Source organism: Camelus bactrianus, chromosome 5, assembly GCF_048773025.1.
Source record: "Camelus bactrianus isolate YW-2024 breed Bactrian camel chromosome 5, ASM4877302v1, whole genome shotgun sequence".
Classification (NCBI taxonomy): Eukaryota; Metazoa; Chordata; class Mammalia; order Artiodactyla; family Camelidae; genus Camelus; species Camelus bactrianus.
This window is the reverse complement of record NC_133543.1, coordinates 63,002,324-63,018,614: the sequence shown is the minus strand read 5'-3', so window position 1 is coordinate 63,018,614 and position 16,291 is coordinate 63,002,324. Positions and strand designations below refer to the sequence as shown.

The following is a 16,291-nucleotide window of genomic DNA, read 5'->3' as shown; positions in this document are numbered from 1 at the left end:
CTCCATAGTGGCTGCACCAATTTACGTTCCCACAAACAGTATAGGAGGTTTCCCTCTTCTCCACATCCTCTCCAGCATCTATTATTTGTCAACTTTTTGAGGATAGCCATTCTGACCAATGTGAGGTGGTACCTCATTGTAGTTTTGATTTCTGTTTTTCTAATAATTAGCAATGTTGAGCATTTCTGCATGTGCCTTTTGGTTATCTGTATGTCTTCTTTGAAGAAAGGTCTATTTAGTTCTTCTGCCTATTTTTTGATCAGGTTTTTGTTGTTGTTTTTGATATTGAGCTGTATAAGCTGTTTGTACATTTTAGAAGGTAAGCCCTTGTTGGATACACTGTTTTCAGATATTTTCCCCCAGTCTATAGGTTGTCTTTTGTTTATGGTTTCCTTTGCTGTGAAAAAGCTTGTAAGTTTGGATACTTTTGTTTATTTTTGCTTTTATTTCTTTTGCCTTGGAAAACTTACCTAAGAAAATGTTGCTACAATATTTGTCAGAGAATGGCTTGTCTATATTCTGTTCTAAGAATTTTTTGGCATCACGTCTTATATTTAAGTCGTTAAGCCATTCTGTTTATATTTGTATGGTGTGAGGGAGTGTTCTAAATACATGTACAGTGTTTTACATGTGGCTGTCCAGCTTTCCCAGCACCACTTGCGAAAGAGACTGTCTTTTCTCCATTGTATATTCTTGCCTCCTTTGTTGTAGATTAATTGACCATAAGTATGTGGGTTTATTTCTGGACTTTCTGTCTTGTTCCATTGATCTATGTGTCTGTTTTTGTGCCAGTACCATGCTGTTTTGATTATTGTAGCTATGTAGTGTAGTCTGAAGTCAGGGAGCCTGATTCTTTCAGCTCTGTTCTTTCTCAAGATTATTTTGGCTATTTGGGGTCTTTTGTGTTTCCACACAAATGTAAAAGTTTTTTTGTTCCAGTTCTGTGAAAAATACCATTGGTAATTTGATAGGGATTGCATTGAATCTGTAGATTGCCTTGGCTAGTATGGTCATTTAAACAATATTCTTCCAATCCAAGAGCATGGTATATCTCTCCATCTGTTTGTGTAGTCTTCAGTTTGTTTTATCATTATCTTTTAGTTTTCAGACTACAGGTCATTTGCTTCCTTAGATAGGTTTATTCCTAGGTATTTTATTCTTTTTGATGGGATGGAAAATAGGATTGTTTCCTTAATTTCTCTTTCTGATATTTCTGATGCAACAGATCTATGAATATCAATTTTGCATCCTGAAACTTTACCGAATTCATTGATGAGCTCTCGCACTTTTCTGGTAGCATCCTTAGGATTTTCTATACGTAGGATCATGCCACCTGCAAACAGTTACAGTTTTACTTTTTTATTTCCAATTTGGATTTCTTTTGTTTTTCTTCTCTGATTGTTGGGGCTAGGACTTCCAAAACTATGTTGAATAAAAGTGACAACAATGGGCATCCTTGTCTTGTTTCTGACCTTAGAGGGAATGCTTTCAGCTCTTCATCATTGAATGTGATGTTAGCTATAGGTTTGTTACATATGGCCCTTATTTTGTTGAGGTTGTTCCCTCTATGCCCACTTTCTGGAGAGCTTTTAACATAAATAGATGTTCAGTTTTATCAAAAGCTTTTTCTGCATCTATTCAGATAATCATGTGGTTTTTATTCTTCATGTAGTGTATCACATTGATCAATTTGCAGATACTGAAGAATCTTTGCATCCCTGGGATAAATCCCTCTTTATCATGTTGTATTATTCTTTTAATGTATTGTTGGAATCGGGTTGCTACTATTATGTTGAGGATTTTTGCATCTATGTTCATTAATGATATTGGCCTTTACTTTTCTTTTTTTGTAATATCTTTGGTTTTGGTATCAGGGTGATATTAGCCTCACAGAATGAGTTTGGAAGTGTTCCTTCATCTGCAATTTTTTGGAATAGTTTCAGGAGGATATGTGTTAACTCTTCTCTAAACGTTTGGTAGACTTCACCTGTGAAGCCATCTGGACCTGGACTTTTGTTTGTTGGGGAGTTTTTTAAATTACTGATTCAACTTCAGGATTAGTAATTGGTCTGTTAATATTTTCTAGTTTTCTTGCTCTGGTGTCTGCCCCCTGGTGGGTAAAGCTGGTTTAGAGGCTTGTGCAGGCTTCCTTGCAGGGGGCCATTGCTTGTCCACTGCAGGGTGGAGCTGGGTCTTGGTCCTCTGGTAGGCTGGGCCACGTCTAGGGGCATGTCCAGTGGCAGCTATGGGATTTTTTATCCTTAGGTAGCCTGTCTGCTGATGGGTGGGGGCTGTATCCCCATCCAATTTGTTATTTGGCCTGAAGCGTCCCTGCACTGGAACCTACAGGCTGTTGGGTTGGATCAGGTCTTGGTGCTAATGATCCAAGATGTATGTTCATATGGATGAATGTCCCCCAATATGTCTGCCCCCAGTGTCTATGTCCTGGGGGTGAGCCGCAGCTGCTCCCCACCTCCCCAGGAAACCCCCCAAGACCAGCACGTAGGTTTGGCCCAGTTTCCTATTGAATTACTGCCTTTGTCCTGGGTCCCAGTATATGTGAGATTTTTTTGTGTGCATTTTAAGAGTGAAGTCTGTTTCCCTCAATCCTGTGGGGCCCCTGCAGTTAAGTCTTGCTAGCCTTCAAAGCCAAGTGCTCTGGGGGCTTTTCTTCAAAATGCCAGAACCCTGGGCCGGGGAACCTGATGAGGGGCTTGGAACTCCTACTTCTGTGAGAACCTCTGAAATAGAATTATTCTTCAGTTTGTGAGTCGCCTACCCGGGGAGTATGGGATTTGATTATATCATGAGTCCCCTCTCCTACCCATCTTGTTGTGGTTCCTCCTTTATGTCTTTAGTTGTAGAAGATCTTTTCTGGTAGGGTCTAGTCTTTTTCATGAATGGTTGTTCCACAGATAGTTGTGGTTTTGGTGTGGTCATGAGAGGAGATGAGCTGAGGGTTTTTCTACTCTGCCATCTGGCTGCTCCCACTAAACTTTTGTAGTATTGGTGATATAAGCAGTGAGAAGGACTGAAATGGCTTATTATGTTAACTATGCAGATTGCTGACTCCTGAAAATTACAGGAAGAGCAAAGTTTACAAATAAGGTTATGAAAGGACTCTGAAAAGAAATCTGAATTGACCAAACTGTCCATTTGCTTGCATATTAGAAAACATGGAACTTTATTATGTATAAAGCAGATTGTTTCAAAGAGATTTTCCTAAAAATAGATCAAACAATTAAACTGACTGGTGCTGCGTTAACTGTTTTCAAGGCCTGAGCACTTCAGCCTCACTACCTGAGCAGGGTTAAAATGGCTCCAGTCTCTGTAAACCAGCATCAGTATAGTTCTAGCAAAACTGGAAGTACCTTGAGTGGGGACATTTTTACAGGAAGTTTGGGAGTCTTTGATGTCAGATGCCTCCTACATTTTGCATTTGCAGGGATCAGAATGGAAGGCAAATTAAGGGAACTGGGATTTATTTTAGTCTAATGTTCTAGGAAGAACTGGGTTTATAATTGAAGCCTATCTATTTAAAGATTTAGTGTTCAGATGAAGCTGATAGGGCATAGGTCCTCTGAGCTCTCTGAACCAAGACATTACCTAAGACACAGACATTGCTCAACCTCCCTCGGGCTTCCCTGTCGGAGGAGCGGCATGGCATACTGACATAATGTTACCCTGGGGAGTGAGCCCTGGGTTCTCAGTTTTGTAGAATTACTTTATCCATATTTTGACTTGTCATACTTTTAACCTCTCATTTTCTCTTGAATATGTTTTTTGCGCTTGCACTTGTGTTTTGGGGTCTGAAATGGACATAAGAAGAAAAGGCAGCTTTATTTTGGACCCTGATGTGATCTTGTTAAGATGAAGTCTCAAATAGAAAATAAGAATTTTTCATTTGTTTTTAATTTCTATGAGAGTTTTACTTATTTTTTACTTTAATTTCTTTTTAGAGACTTAATAACAGGAGATTTTTATAGTGATTAAATATGAGGCATAGTATTTTTTACATTGTGTTATTAAAATTAATTTTATAGGGTCATTTGAATCACTGTATAACCCTCATTGAGTCATAATTAACCCTGTGGCTGGGAACAATAATTAGGATGAGAACAGAAAAACGGACAGTTTGGATCTAGGAAAGAACATGGCTTTGGATTTGTGTAACTAATATATCTGTCTAAACTATTTCAAGTATATCTGGGCACAAAAATTAAACAACTGAACACTGCTTCTAGAATTGAATCAGAAAATGGGAATAAAACTATACACTAAACTGATACTCATCTTCCCTAAAGAGAATGGCCACCAGGCTGGGAGTTGTGGATTTTTTTCTTTTTTTGGTAAACTCAGAAGTTAAGAAAAAAAAAAATAGGGGAATGTATGGAACAAACAATTGTCTTTTAGTCACTATGTTTTTCATAATAAAATAAGACTCCCTTCTAACATGGCTATAAATCTAGAAAAATCACTAGATAAGAAACATCTTTGTTTATTTCACCCCATTGGAGGAGTGAGGTGTTACTGAAACCGTGGAGGTGTGTTGCGATCACCACACAGAAACAAGAGGGGCCCCTTGAAATCCCAAACTAAATTTTGTTTAGTTTGGGATTTCAAGGCTGATGATGCCACCTCCACATACAGGAAAAGGGATGAAAGAGTTTATCATTTACATAATGAGCCTTTCTCAGGAGAGCAGGGCTGGCCCCAAGCAGGCCCCCTAAGTGGCCTGGGAGGGTGTAGGAAGCTGTCTGGCTTGGATTTTTCTGTGGGCAGGCTGGGAAGTGTTCCCAAGCATGGGCTGGGGTGTCCTTGTTTTGAACCTCTGGCTCCCAGGGGAAGGAGCACCTGTGTTTTGCCCAGATGTAGGACAGAAGAGGAGGCAGTGGTGGAACTTGAAAGCTGACAGCAGTCAGAAATAAAAATGAAGTCAGAATTTTTATTATAAGGTGGAAGTAAACTGTATAGGAGAAAATTTTCCTTTGAAAGAAAAAAGGGTGAGAATATGTCATAGCAAGAAAACTGTGTGTCTAAAAGATTTGAGATGCAATGTTATCAACTATTTAAGCAGGTAGTTTTGAAAGATGAAGTGGAAATTGTTTCAAAAGAGAGAGTGTGGTAAAAATTTGAGTACCCAAAATACGATATTGCAGGGAGGAAGAATTTTTAATTATTTAATTAAATCAGTAAATGAAAAGCTTAAGTAGTAAGGGAACTATTATAAAATATTGTATATTCTTGCTTTTCAGTTCTTTCCTTTTCTCTTCTTCATCTTTACCATTTCAGTGCAATTTTCCCAATACATTGGTTTGTCTTCATCCTCCTTTCAATCTTTTTACTTTTTCCTTGTCTTTTAGATATACGGTGTTACTCTTAAAAAGAGAGAGAGAGAGAGAGAAAGAACACATTGGAAGCGTATAGTTTACTGTTTGTGATTTTTTAAATTAATTAAATTCTATGAAAGGCTTCATAAACAGTGTTTTTTCCTTTTAAAATTAAATAATTATCTTTACTTTCTCTTTACTCTTCTACCTTAGTTTTGTTCAAAGAACTATAACTCTTCTCTAAGTGTTCTCTGAGACACACAATTTAGTGAAATGACACCACCATCCAAACTCTCCCTAGAGGAATCCCAACTTAGAGCTGTAGATTAGATTTTATATTCACAAGACTTGGTGCAAAAAAAAAAAAAAATTTGTAGAAGTAACAGCATGTCAAACATAATAAAATAGTCTTATAAAGATGTTGCTGGAAGTTAAAAGCTTGTTTTATTAAAACCCAGTGAGGTAATAAGTAAAGGGATACTTCTTAAAGTATAATTAACACTAAATTTTTATGGGCTTGTGAATTCATATTTGAAATAATAAAGCTTTATTAGCAGATGAAAAGTACTAGTGAGGTATATTATTTTTCCTTTTTTTTTGCTTGTTTATTTATAAAAACATACTTCTGTTATTTAAATTGAAAATATCATCAGAAAGCCAATAGTCCATCTGTCTCATTTAATACATCTGCAAACTGAAATGTGGTTAGAGAGCATGACTGACCAATGGTTAACAAGTCTGGTGGGAACATGCTTTCCTGAGTGTGGAGTGTGAGTAACTAAAAAAAAAAAAAAAAAAAAAAAAAAAAAAAGAAAGATAAACAGATATACCCATAGTTTGAAATGACCACATAATATAAATGTTATGAGACAAGAATGTGATCATTAGAAATAGCTTTTTATTTATTAAGATGTTGAACTATAAATGTTGTGGGAAGGAAAATCTAAGAGGTGGCCTCATAATTCCCCTTGGGAGGGAGGATGCTTTTGGTTGACAGAACACTTTGTTGAGTCATTTTAATTGGAAGGAGGAAGGTAGTACTCAAATCAAAGAACACACTTCTCTGAGGGAAAAAATAATAATTTAGGGGTTAGGTATATACAAATGAGAAAAGAGGGATTTGAAGAAGGGAGAGGGAGCTCAGTCATATGACACAAGGCTTGAGTCAGAGCAGAAGTGATGACAGATGGAAATTCCCTGATGGAAAAGAAAACAAGAGTTGATTTTACTTCTAAGAGAAAGAAGGTCTAACTAAATATGTCTAAATTTAATTTGCATTGAATCCTGAGCTGTAATGATGCAGTTTTCAGCATCTCTTTTAAAACTGAGGTCATTGTGTAAGTGATACCTTGGGAAACTGAGGAAAATAAGACCGTTTTTCTTTCACATTTGGGATGTGAATAAAGACATGATTATAGGAAGAAGGACTGGAGAAAGTTGTAGAAAGTCTGAGAAGCCACAAATCTGCCTCAGAAGTAACCAGTTGATATAGAAGGCCCTAAAACCTTTGGTAGGTATTTAAAAGGATTCAAGGCTTTCAAACATACAAAGGCTTGAGTGTGAGCCAATTACCCTAAATACTAAAAGAAAAGATAACTAAAGCTGACATCAAGGTCTATACACTATAATTTCAGTGAACATTGCACTGTAAATGCAGGTTTCAAATCAGTATGTAAGGTTGAAATAACAACATATTAAAGAACAGAGATGAATGTTATGGTTTATATAAAACCATTAGTTTGGACATTAAATTTTTTATTTAAGTACTTTTACTACATTCATAGTGGCTATGTTTATGTTAGACAAATATAAAATACAATTGGAATACAGAAAAATAAAATAAAACTGCATAAAAGTTTACAACCTAATGAACATGATTATCACTACATGGTTTAGATGTAAAATTTTATGAATATATTAAATGAAATTTATGATATAATCCTTCTGATATATTACAAACTTTACTTTTTAGTAAACATTTTTCTTTTAAGAATACCTTTCTTTACATAAATGGTATCACAATTTATATACTCTTGCTCTTTCACTTATACTACATCATAAAAAGATTTTATATCTGTATATGCAGATCCTATTTATTATATATATGCAGTTCATAAATTTGATTTATTATATCCATGATAAGAAGTACAAAATGCAAAAAAAAAAAAAAGGGACACTATGTCTCTTGTTCCATTTCTATGTATCCCACTATTCCTGCCAGATAGATTATTTATTATGTGACTGTGGACAAATAGGTTCACCTCTGTAAGTCTTAGTCTTCTCGTCTGCAAAAAATTCTGTGGTTCCAACCAAATGGAGTTGTTAGAGAATTAGACAGGCATTTAAAGCTCCGCATGGAGTCTGGCAGACATTTGGTGCTCAGTACATTGTTGCCACTGGTAAATGCTTTCATCAGCACTAAGTGTCAATTACTGTAAAACCCATATTGTAGCATATTTCCTTCTTTAACATATTGATATGAATCATGTTAATTCTCTTCCTAGCAAATACCTATTGAGTATTTATTAACAACAATGTAGCTGTAGTAGTTGGAAAATTAGTTAACTCTATATGAATTCACTTATTTCTTTTCAGTCTTCATGTCATTTTTTTCCACTGAGAGAGACAAGAGACAGAGAGAAAAAGAATAAATATCATTGATAGTATTATTATTGAAAATTGAGGCAGATATGTATAATGCTCTAATGAACATTATTTGAAATGGGTAAATTTTATTTAGAACAAATTACCAAAACTGACTATAAATGTAGAGAGAATCCTAAACTGACATGAATTTTTCAAAGGTAATTGCTAAGTAATATATTGAACCCAATATGCTTATATAGTCAAGACAGTGTAAAACATATACACTGTAGTATATTATTAGCTAATATAGTATTTAGTTAATTTACAGAGTACTCTGAGTGAATGCAGGTAGCCAGCAAAGAGATACAGAACTGTCAGGGAGTGACAGCTCTATTTATGTGAAAGCTACAGTGTCATACATCATCCTAGTTGTAGTAAATGGTCAGCAGTGGTTACACTGAGCTTACTCTGATATCCTTTTGTTGATAGTTCTATATCAGGCTTACTCTCATGTTCTGTTCTTCATAAATATTTATCTAAGTCTCAGTTATCTCTGTCAGTGTAATTTACAAATATGATTAGTCACATGTCACATCCTTTAACAATGCCTTAGATTAAGTTTAGTTTCTCACTATATGTTTTACTAACGTATGTGTATATGTTTATATGTACACAAATGTATATATTCATACAAATATATATACAAAATAAGGCATTAATTTAAAATATATTATTTTTTCTCTTGTTCTTTTTGTTTCTAGATCTTTCATTTTCTATTTAAAAAAATAAAATTCATGCCCTTAATGTTAAGGATTTGGCTTTGATTTCTGCTTTGACTGCATCCATACTTTGATGTGGGATGCTCTCAACACCATTATTTTCAAGGCATTATGTCACTTCAGTTTTACTTGTTCTGTGATTCAAGAATTAATTAGGAAAGTGGCTTTTTAAAATTGTGTTAATTGACTAATTATCAAGTGACTTGTTTTTATTTGTGTATAATTTTATGAAAATGCCTGTAATATTTATATGTTAGTCAGGGAGGTGTTTTCCTTTTATGTGCTCATTTCTGTTTTGAGGTCTACTATATAATTATTTTTGGATATGTTTCCCAGACACTTAAAGACTATTAGTGCTTCATCTAAGATGTCAAAGTGGAGGATTCATCAGCTGCTTAGTTAAAGGATTCACAGTTGATTGAGTCAACTTGTGAAGAGGTCAAGAACATGAATAAACCCAAAAGGGAAATACAGATTTTTCTCTTATTGGGAAAGTCGTTTTGGCAAGATACTGGGCCAGACTAGGTTTGGTTGATCTTCTGTTTGGACACTGACACAGCTTTTCCTTTTCCATCCAACATCACATCACCAGACTGCCAACTACACTGTAGGAACACATGCTCTCTAAATGCCTTGTGCCAACGGGTGGTCCTTTCTTTGACTTAACAATTCTACTTAATTAAGCCTGGAAGAAATCTACTACCTCAAGAAGGCTCTCTTCTCAAGCAGAACTGGCAAACTAATGGTCTAAGATAAGGGTGATCATAAAGTTAATTTGTTGTCTAAGCTGAGACACAGTCAACAATGAAAGCAGTTCTATCAATGTTTATTTTGGGACAACTGTCTTGGGAAAATTCTGAATTATGGTCTTTATAACTGTGATCTAAACGTAGCCTTAGATGATGGGAAGGAGAAATTAGCAACAGTTAAAAATCAAGAGAGTTCACATAAGAATTCACATTGCCAGGTTTCATTATTGTTGTTTTGTTTTTGTTTGTTTTTAATTATCATGAGATACTATCATGGAATGTTGCAAGTTTGGTTCTCTGAGAGGCAGATTCTGAGATTGAGTTTAGTGGGCAGAATGTTAATTAGGGAGTGCACTTAGGATCAATATCTGTGGAAGGGAGGGAGCTGAGGTGAGTCATCAGTGACAAGCCCAGTGACAGCCTCAGCTGACCCCAGGGGGTACTCTAGAGATAAAATTGGCCCCGCACAGTTCCATATATATCCACACTATGCCTCACAAAGGCATTGTACGTGTACTGACTGAGTTGTTGGAATTACTTTGAGGAAGCAGTCCTTAACGAGGTTGACTGCTAAGAGCCATCCACATATCTTCCTTGAAGTGCTCTTTTGGTGGTGCATCAACATGTTCACCAAAATGGATTATTACACTTGAGAACTACAGTCAGAGGTTTGTGGTTATCCCCGTGTGATAGGGCAGAAATCTCAAGGTCTTCTACTTGCTCGAGTCACACTTTCCTATTACCGATTTGGCCTCTATGTATTTGCACCAGTGACCTCTAGTCTAGAGCAGTATTTCCTGCTTTTGCTCTTGGCACTACAGAGGATACATTTTGTTCCTTGGCCTTTTCTGGGCTCCTGGCTTTGCCAATACTGATGTCTTTTAGTTCTGCAGAACAGTGACAAAAGCAGTGGCTCACACCCAGTCACACACAAAGCCCCCATTTTTAAGCACGTACTTTATGATTCCCCTTGACTATCCTAAATTAAAGTCAGAATTATGACTACATACATTTCAAAAAGCCGATACTATGCCTAGATGTAATATAAAATTGAACAAAAGGAATATAATTTATAACAAAATTACATATTTTTCATATATAAAAACTTAAGAGATGACTATATCAGTGAAAATATTGGAGTCAGATGCCTGTATCTGAAAGTCAAATCTTAGTGAATGCAATGGCTACAAATATAGACTGAAACACTTACATGGCACATGACATTCAAATATCACATGGAACAATTTTCCAAAATAAAGAATGACTCATTCCTTTCCCTGAAAGATACGATGTTTTTCTTGATCTACACAGTAATGCTATTACTGGGAAATTCACCAAGTATTAAAACTACTTGATAATACTTCACATTCATGTATAAAGTGAAGTCAAAGTTCCAGTCTCAACTATTAATAAACCACTTTTTATAGGAATGATCAATGAAATTCACAAGTGTGAGGGATGCAGAATATGGGGCAGATTTTTGTGACACAGGACTGTCATCAGCACTGCCAGATTTCTTGCATCTTGGGCACAAAACCTAACTGTCAGTTGGACCGTTCAGTAAATAATGCCCCCACCCTGGAACACTCATGTTAAAAAACATTGGAAGTTTTATACACCAGAAATTGACACAACATTGTAAACTGACTACAATAAAACAAGACAAAACAAAAAAACCACTGAAACTTAAATTTACCAATCCAGCTTCATTCCTTGCCCCATTTTTACCTAGTTCCCAGTGGTCCATGATTGCCATTGCTTTCCCATTAAGCCTTACTGTTACAGAAAGTTGATTTATCAATCTGCCTAAAGCCTTGTCTCGCCTTTTTCTATCAAAAATTCTTCCTAGTTTGTGGAAGTTAGAAAAATCTACCCTAGTTTCCAGGGATGATACAGGGAACCCCCTTATCTCATTTCCTCATTTCTTAGGATATTTGTTTTAAACTGGAATGGAAATATTCAAGCATGTGAACTCATGCCAGCACACTTCTGGGAAGCTCTAAATATTTAATTCTGTAAATGGAAACATTCATTTTATAAAAATCTTTTTATCCTAATTTAATATTATTTCCTTCAGGAGAAAGCATTCTCTCAGCATCTATGAAAGATAATTTTGACTGCCATTTTCCCAATATGATTACAGAAACTTTGTTGAAAGGATTGGGGACTTTGGTATCATATTTAGAATACAGCTTTAATGTCCACAATATATATTGTCCACAGTATTTAAATAAATTGAATATGCTGAGGTAGGCAGCATGATAATAAGGCAGTGGCAAAAGATTTGCATTCGGTTCCACTTTTGTCTGGAACTAGTTACATGAGCTTAGGTGAGATGTTTAACTTCTCTCGGCTCTGCTCTTTCATCTGTGAAATTAGTGAGTTGGAAAACTTGATCTCTGAGGGCCCTTTCAGCTTGAAAATTCTCTGACTCTGTTTTCATGATTACCTTTTCTACATTTTTCAGATGTTAAATTGGCAAGATGTTAGGCTTTGAGATTTTTTTCTTTTTGGAAAGCTTTCAGCTCTATTTTGCAAATGCAGATGTTTGGTTACATATAGAATTTCCCTGATGCCTAATGATATATGCCCTCAGCTGCCTTTGAGCAGATTATCCATCTGCTATCTTATGTTGACTCTGAAAAGATCATTTTAAAATATTTTCAGGAGAGTAATTCCATGGAATATGACATATCTTGAGACACAGCCAGGCATGACCCGTTTCAGCGTAGACGGAAGGGATCTGGAACCTAATCTACTTAGTGGTGTGGAGCAAACACCAAGGTGGCTGACCTATCTACAGCTGTTTTCTTGGAGGAAATCTATATTGGCAGGCAGAACGTAATAGCCAGAGACTACACAATGGCTGATTGGTAATAATGAAAGTAATGCCATTGGTCTCAAAGGACCAATGTAAAAATAATAGATCATGTAAATTAATGTTGACTGAATTTAATGTTAAAATATATTCATTATTCATTGACTAAATTCTTATTGCCTACTATGTGTTCCTGAATAAAACATGTTTTAAAAATCAGAATTCATTAAGTAGATACTCAGTATAATAGAAATCTTTTAGTGTGAAACAGGGTTTTAGGAATAACATTCTGGGACTTGAGTAAGAAAAAATAAGAAAAAAACAAGTAAATAAAAGCCTTGTTTTATAAAACTGAACTATTAGGCCAAGCCATTAATACACTCAGTCAGAAGCAAGAGACAATTGAAATCTAGTTAGAGAAACTAGAATTTAGTGGAGGATTTTATATCCAGAGCAATGTAAAAGTCCAGTTTGTTTTAAGGCATCAATTAAAGACTGCACTAGAAGCCAGAGCTCATAACTTTACTCCTAAATATTTTTTAAACTTTATTTACTAAGTGTCTTTTGAGAGTTCTCATGCTTAGACCTGTATACAAAGTTTATCTTCTTTAAGATCTTCATAGGCACTCTGGCTTTGTAAGACACCATTCCACAGCATAAACAAATCAACTACATACATATTATCCCATGTTAAATTTAGATTTTACTTTAAAAAGATTAAAATGATTTTTTATTTTTTGCATTTTTTATTAATTATAATGGACTATGATTTATCTGCAACCATCTTTCATACACATTATTTTCAAATGTAATGACATTGATAAATTTAATAATTGATGAGATGGAAACTGTTACTTTTTTAGTCATTTAATTACACATTTGTTAACTTTGGCATTACAAATTTCCTCTCCTACTCATATTTTTTTTTTTCAAATCATAAACACTGAGTAGCCCTTTGAAGTGGGTATAGGTTTTATGCATAAGGTATCTATTGTGTAAGACAGACCTTTCTAGGGACATAATGTAAATGGGTGAAAAAAGCCAGGTGTAAGATACTTGACAATGTGAGACCCATTTGGAGAACGTATGACTTCTCCTAGGAGGAAAGTCACTGAAAAACAAATTTCACTAGTTTCAAGTTTCTGAAATTAATCCTGTATAAAGCCAAAGACTATAAGGGAGTTAAGACTATCAGGGATGGCCCAAACCATGGGAAGAGGAAAACAGACTATAACCAGGAAACACTGGCATGTCAAACGTCCTCTGAATTTATCTAGGACACCCTAATACACTCACAATATACTCATTGAGAGTTAATATGTGCTCCGTTTCCAGTAGGTTGGCCAAGTATAATGCAAGACACTCAGTTGAATTTAATTTTAGATAAATAATTTTAATGATATTTTTAGTATAAGTATGCCCCATGCAACACTAAGGTCATGAGGACATATTTACACTAAAAAACAAACATACAAAACTGTTATTCATTGTTTATTCAAAATCAAAACTTTACTGGACATCCCGTGATTTTTTTTAAATTGAGGTATAATCGGTTTACAATGTTGTATTAATTTCTGATGTACAGCATAGTAATTCGGTTTTATATATATATATATTTTTTTTTTCTTTTCATATTCTTTTTCATTATAGGCTATTACAAGGATTGAATATAGTTCCCTGTGCTATATATTAGGACTTTGTTGTTTATCTATTTTATATGGAATAGTTAGTATCTGCAAATCTCAAACTCTTAATTTATCTCTCAACCCCCCTTCCCCACTGGTAACCACAAGCTTGTTTTCTATCTGAGTCTGTTTTGTAAATAAGTTCATTTGTCTCAATTTTTTAGATTCCACATATAAGTGATATCATATGATATTTTTCTTTTTCTTTATGGCTTGCTTCACTTAGTATGACAATCTCCAGGTCCAACCATGTTGCTGTAAATGGCATTATTTTATTCTTTTTTATGGCTGAGTAGTATTCCATTGTATAAATATACCACAACTTCTTTATTTAGTCATCTGTCAATGGACATTTAGGTTGTTTCCATGTCTTGGCTATTGTAAATAGTGCTGCTATGAACATTGGTTAAACCCAGATTCTTGACATATGAGGATGGGTCTTGTCCCTGCCCAGGGCTACCTTGTAGGAGTTTCTGGATCAATTAAATTGAAGGATGCTGGCCTCTTGCCTCCCATTCTCAGTCCTTTTTAGGATACCACACTGCCTTCTTCATGATGAGTCGTTATTTTGCATAGATTAATTGACTATAGGCACATGGGTTTATTTCTGGGCTCTCTATTCTGATCCACTGTTCCATATGTCTTTTTCTGTCAGTACCATGCTGTTTTGATTATTGTAGCTCTGTAGTATTGTCTGAAGCCTGGGAGGGTTATTCCTCCAGCTTCATTCTTTTTCTTCAGTACTTCTTTGGCAATTCTGGGTCTTTTGTGATTCCATATAAGTTTTAGGATTATTTGTTCTAGTTCTGTGGAACAATGTTCTGGGTAATTTGATAGAGATTGCATTATATAGATTGCTTTGGGTAGTATGGCCTTTTTAACAATATTAATTTTTCTGATCCATGAGAAGGACATAATCATGTAATTTTGTTTGTTAATTCTGGCAGCCCTAATATCTAGACATGGGGGAGAAACAACTGAGCGAAAACAGACACAATTCTAGTTCGAGTGGAGGAAGCAATGAGATTGGGAAAGAAAAACATTGATCCAACAACTACACAAACTAAAGTAAATTGTTCCCATAGCAAATACTATGAGAGAGAGAAAAGGATGCTTTGAGACTCCATGACGGGGGGTTTTGGCCTGATTAGAAAGGTTGAAGTGGCCTTTTATGCCATCTGAAGGAACAGGAGACGTTAACTAGACCGAGGATTGGGGAGGGGGAGGGGTGGTCAATAAAGAGGATTTTGAAGAGTAAGAGACAGAGATTTTGCACATAAAGATATCACAAGGAGGAAAAGAGAATGTCTGAGTACCTCTGATGAGTGAGAAATTACTAAAAGGAGAGGACATGTGTGTCATACTAAGATCTGTTTTCACCTTAAGAACAAAGATGAGATTCTGAGAGTCTTCCACAGGGGAAAGCAAGGGGAGTAGACTGGTGTTACAGAAGGTGACGGAGACATCTCAGGGTGAAGGGCTTAAACCAGTAACTGTGCACCTAGTCTCCTTCCTCTCTTTCTCTCTCTCCCCTCCAAAAAAAATCTGTATCATGCAATCACAATTGTCTCCTTAATCTGATCATATTACTTCTCTATTTATAAAGTCACTCTTGGTTTCCCCACAGATAATGTATTAATTTTGATGTCCCAGACAGTGGAATTGTGTCTCTCCTCTGCCCTTTAAGTGTTTCAACTCTCATTTACATATTTTGTATTTCTTAAAGGCCCTTCCATTACACCAGAACTATAGGCTAAGATGGCTTAAGAGAAGTTAATAATTTTCTGTAATTTCCCTGGTGAGTAAGAAATTTTATATTAACTAATCTTCAGAAAGGACATAGCGTAAGAATTGTTTCAGAGTAAGATAGAAGTCAGTTATTGAAGGAAATGGTCTTCTCATTCACATATCACTTTAAGCACAGAATCTCATCACATAAACTGTGTCACTAAGCAGCTTGGTAAGGTTTTTTAAACTTAAATAATAATGGAAAAACAAACAAAAAAAAACTGATCTAAAGAAATTTGTTCACTTATTTAAATCTATATTAGAACTTCAGGAAATTATCAGTTTGGGCTGCTTCTTGAGGCATCTACAGTGAAAAAGATACATTTCTAGTACTTTTTGCATAGCACCTTATTATTCGTATTGTGCCAAATCCAGCAATGTCTGTTTGCAGTTTTCCACTAAGTCTTAAAAAATGTGCAATCTTCTGATTACCGTGAACAGCTGGGGTTAAGATAATTCCTTATCATATAAACAACAAAAACATAAACATTTTTAGAATCATATATTCATTATCATACTTTCTAAACATAAATTCACATAGCACATTAGAAATGAC

General features: G+C 35.3%; 1 long non-coding RNA gene across 1 annotated transcript in view; it reads right to left on the bottom strand.

Annotated features, from left to right (window-relative positions):
* Positions 1 to 5,039: 5,039 nt before the first annotated feature.
* Positions 5,040 to 16,291, bottom strand: part of LOC141577649 (uncharacterized) — a 486,124-nt gene continuing 474,872 nt past the window's right edge. Inside the window, exon 3 of the long non-coding RNA XR_012506884.1 lies at positions 5,040 to 5,378. This is a non-coding gene — a long non-coding RNA (uncharacterized LOC141577649). The remainder of the gene's footprint in view (positions 5,379 to 16,291) is intronic.